Genomic DNA, 4675 nt, shown 5'->3' with positions numbered 1-4675 from the left:
CTCTCTCTCTCTCTCTCTCTCTCTCTCTCTCTGCCCTCCAGCTATCACAGATTGCATGCTCTTCAGTGCAACTAGAATGTAAAGCCAAGCGGACTCTTAGAATGGAGCTTTCTAACCTCAGCTAATCCCCTGGCTCCACACTCTAGGGGTGCATGCCAAGGTCATCAGCATAGGTGTGACTCCATTCTCTCTCCCTCTCCTGAAGCCCTTTCTGAAATCTCCAGGGTCGGGCTCTTTTCTGCTCCTTCAGCCCACCCACATGGGGATCTCCTCCCTTTGCACCCCAGCATCCAAATGGCATCCTTTCTGGTACTTGCCCCCTCTGGAAAGGATTGCTTTCCCGCTCAGGGACTCCCTGGTAAGTCTCCCTTCAGGTTTCTGGGAGCCAGAGGGAGGAGACGAGCCACCCACTCGCTCTAAGGGAACGGCAGGGGAAGCGACGCAAACTTCTGCTGCACTTACTTCGGGCCGAGGCTGCCACCCCCGTGCCTCTCCGCTAGCTCTCCCACCGGCAGCTGCTTCTGGGCGACCCGAAGGAAGCCTGCACCGTGCTCGCATTCCCCAGGCCAGCTACGACTGCGAAATGAGCAAGAAGGGAAAATGGGTCTTTCTGTGGCAAGCGTGCCCAGGGTCCAGGTCCAGCGCGGAGATCTGATTGCAATCTTGAGCCTCGGCTACCTTCAGCAGCCCTGGGATGCTGCGCTGGGCACTGCGCCGCGCTCCTCGGCTGGGCTGTTTCTGTCCGACTTGCAGTTTTAGTGCATGCCAGGACTGCAGCACCCTCTCCGTCCTCCTGGGGAGACGACTTTCAAGTCACCTGGAGGTTGGCGAGGCTCCCCCGCGGGCGCGCATCGTGACAACGGATGTAGAAGAGAGGGAGGAGCGCGGGAGCTGTGGCTGCCGGAGTGCGCCTCCAGCATCCTCAGCAAGGAGCGCACAGCCCTCTCCAGCCGCTCTCCTCCGGACTGCAGTCCTGACGTCACCTGCCCTCCCTCCCGCCCCGCGGAGGAGCGGCGGCAGCGGAGGGTGGGGTGCCGTGAGCGAGGAAACTGGAGTGTGAGTGCGCGAGTGTGCACGCGAGCGTGTGCCCCTCAGGGCTGAGGACTAGGAGGAACCACAGCTGGATCCGAAATCTAAGCTCCCTTAAAGCGGTGCTGAGGGGCTACTGTGAACAGCTGGGGGCGCTCGCTTCCCAGTTGGAGCTGAGTTTGGAGGAGACCAAGGGAAACAGATCAAGGTGGCTGTGAGGGTGGTGGGAGAGGTCCGAGTTGCAAAGGATGCATCAGAAGTTGGAGGATGCACAGGGCTGCTTTTAAAAAGCTGCGCAGGACGCAAAGAGGAGTAACCACGATAGGACAGTGGATGCTTACTCTCCACTAACAGTCTGCGTAGAGTTGGGAGTTCTTAGCTTTGGCTCTGGCTTGCTAGTTCCTTACAGGGAGCCGGCTTTTGGGCCGCTAGCTAGTTGTTAACAGTGATCGCTGCTCCTTCCTTCCTTCCTTCCTTCCTTCCTTCCTTCCTTCCTTCCTTTCTATCTTTTTTTTTTTTTTTTTTGAGCTTGGGAGAATTATGGTCAGAAACTGGGAGAAGGCACCCTAAGCGTAAGTGGTCAAGGGCAAGGAGTGTGGGGTCCATCCTCGGGGTCCTAGGTCAAAGGCTGCCCGACTAGGGCGAGAATTCTGAGCAAGATTCCCTTGCTGTTGTCAAGTGTGAAACTAGCTTACGCTCTTAGGGTAGTCCATAGTCACCCAACTTTCCTCCTTGTCCTTAATGAAATTGCCTTTGTGTTGGGATGGAGAGAGGTTATTCCTAGAGCGCTTGTCCTCTTAATATGACCTTTGCTTGCCTGCACTCTGCACCCCTCCTGGCTGTCATGGCCAGCTAGGAGAAGGCTGCAGGCTGAGGGAGGACTCCCTGGTGGGAGCGAAGTGTGCAATGCCGCTCCAGCCCAGGCCAGATCCGCTGCCAGGATCTTGGTGTCCAGCTCAGGAGCGCTCTGCAGTAACGCTCCCGCAGCCAGCAATTTTGTCCTGGTGAGTGGCAGCGAATTTTAACTACAAGCATCTTCCTTCCTGTATCGAGACATCATTCAATCGCAGATGTGCTCATATACATTAAAATCATTTCAACGGAGACTAGGAAGAAGGAATTGAAAGAGAAAAAAAATTGTTCTCAGTTTCAAGATGTTTTTTTAAATATCCAACTCTCTCAAGTTTTAGAAATAAAGACGCTCCAATCCCAGTTCTCCGATGGACATTTACTAAACAGAAGCAAGAGGAGGAACCCTGGCTACTGTGTTAGATTTACTAATTCTTAAAACTCACACATTTAAACATTGGAAATCTAGCTAATCAGGTAAAATGACAAATATCCTCAATAACTACAGGTTGGAGTCCACAAACAAACAGCATAATTAAAGCATAAAGATACAACTTCTCCTAAAGAGAGCAGGGGACAGTAGAGAGGGACTCTGGCCACCAGCCTCCAGGTTCTTCTGGAACCGACCTATTTTTTAAGGTGTAATTTTGAAAGCACCGTGACACCATGAAAGTCTTACATAACCAGATCCCAGCTATGTGAGTTTTGAAAGCATAATTTCTCAGTAGGAGTCACTGTTCCCTGAAAATGCTAATTCAGATTAATAGTGTGGGAATAAGCAAGCCATTGACAAATTAGTGATTTGAAAACAAAATTGAGAAGTGACAGCTGTGAACCTTCCAAGCTGGGCCATGATTTTATTTGCATGTATTTAATAGACGAAGTTAGTGATGCCCTGTCAGTTATTGTGACAGTATAGCTAATATGTCCTCAGCAAATTTTGGCCATCTGACATGACAGATACAAGTAGTTCCTTCCTTTATTTTGTATTGCATCTTGTGCACACCTGGAGGTCAGCCATGTGTATACATTGATGTGATTGGTTGTTTCCATGTCTCTCTTCTTTCCAAGCTTATAAGCCCTTCCCCAGGGGGCACAGGTTTCCTTTCCTTAGGATCCAGCATAGAGTCTAGAAAAGCTTCCCTGGGTTGTTTTTAAAGAGTATAAAATGACTATATTGAAGAATCTAGCTTTCAAATAGGAATATAATTGGAACAGAAGCAAGAACCAGAAAGGAGCCCAAGCACAGATCATCAATCAGTGCCACCCACCCCTAGACACAGCAAGAGGACTGACAAGAACTGGAGAGGCCCTCAATAAACAGTGCTGGGTGGGGGACTGGATCCATAACCAAAAGAAGGAAGTCTGACCCTTAACACCACACAAAGTTGGATGAGAGTGGACAGAAGACTTAAGATGAGGCCTGAAGCCCCCAAGAAGGGGACAGGGCATTGGCTCCTTGACATTGGCTATGATCAGTGTGATATGTGGCCATCAATATTTTTAGATAGTATACTGAAATTTTGAGTTTCAAAAGCAAAGATCAATAAATGTCATGACATCAAACTGAAAAGTTTCTAGACAACAAAAGAAGGAGCAACGGAATGGAAGGACAGCTTACAGCCTTAGGGGAATGTTTCTAAACCACGCATATTGAATATGGGTTACCATCCAAGCTATGTATAACTCAGTGGCAGATAAGCAAATGACCCAATTAAAAAAATGGACAAAGGATCTTAACACACATTTCTCCAAGGAAAACATGGGGTTTTTTGTTGTGGTTTTTGTTTTGTTGTTTAAGACTAGAAGGTGAACTGGAGAGATACCTTACAGCTAAAAGTGCTTTCAACTCTTCTAGAGGACCTGAATTGGGTTACTAGCACCCACATTGGGCTGCTCACAACCACATGTAAATCTCACTGCAAGAGATCCAGCACCATTTTTGGTTACCCATAGGTACCCGCACATACCAGCACTCTCCTTACCCCACATAAATAAAAATTAACAATAAATCTAAATATCAAGTCCAGAGAGTGTGGGTCAAGATTGCTCATCAATTATCAAATGAAATATAAATTAATAGTACTATAACATATCACTTTATGTTTGTTAAGATGGCAGTGATCAAAAGGACAAGTGACAACAACTGTGGGCAAGGGTAGAAGAAAGAGGAGAGCCTTGTACCGTCTCAGTAGGAGTATAATTACATGCAGCCATTATGAAAAAAATATTTTAAAAGTAGAACTACCATATGACCCCCCCAATCCATATCCCAGGTATAGAGTTGAAGAAGATGAACTCAATCTTTCATAACAATGCCTGTATCTCCTCCATGCTCATTGCAGGAGTACTCATAACAAGCATGGTTTAGGAATAACCTAAATGTCTGTTGAAAGATTAGTGGGTAAAGAAATGAGAGCACAAAAGTGGTGGAATATAATTCAGCCTTAAAAAGGAAATCCTGCTTTTTCTACACCATGGCTGGACTGTCTAAATTGCATTACAAACATTTTTCATTATGTATGGATGTGTAGCACATCCATCCACAGAGTATAACTATTGCTGATAAGGACGGGAAAAGGTCAGCTCATCTTACCCTGAACTTCTCCCCAGTCAGTGTGAGAGGAGCCACAGTCCAAATCTATCAGGTTAGAGTCCAGTGTTCTGTGCTCCCAGCACAGACTATGTTATCCAAGTAGTTCAAGTACCAAGCACATCATAGGAACTAGATAGTGAATAAGCTCTCTACCCCAATACAAACACATCAATCTGCAACTATACTTACAGAGACAGGAGA

Source organism: Mastomys coucha, unplaced genomic scaffold, assembly GCF_008632895.1.
Source record: "Mastomys coucha isolate ucsf_1 unplaced genomic scaffold, UCSF_Mcou_1 pScaffold15, whole genome shotgun sequence".
Lineage (NCBI taxonomy): Eukaryota > Metazoa > Chordata > Mammalia > Rodentia > Muridae > Mastomys > Mastomys coucha.
The sequence above is the reverse complement of the archived record's forward strand: the minus strand, read 5'-3'. Positions refer to the sequence as shown.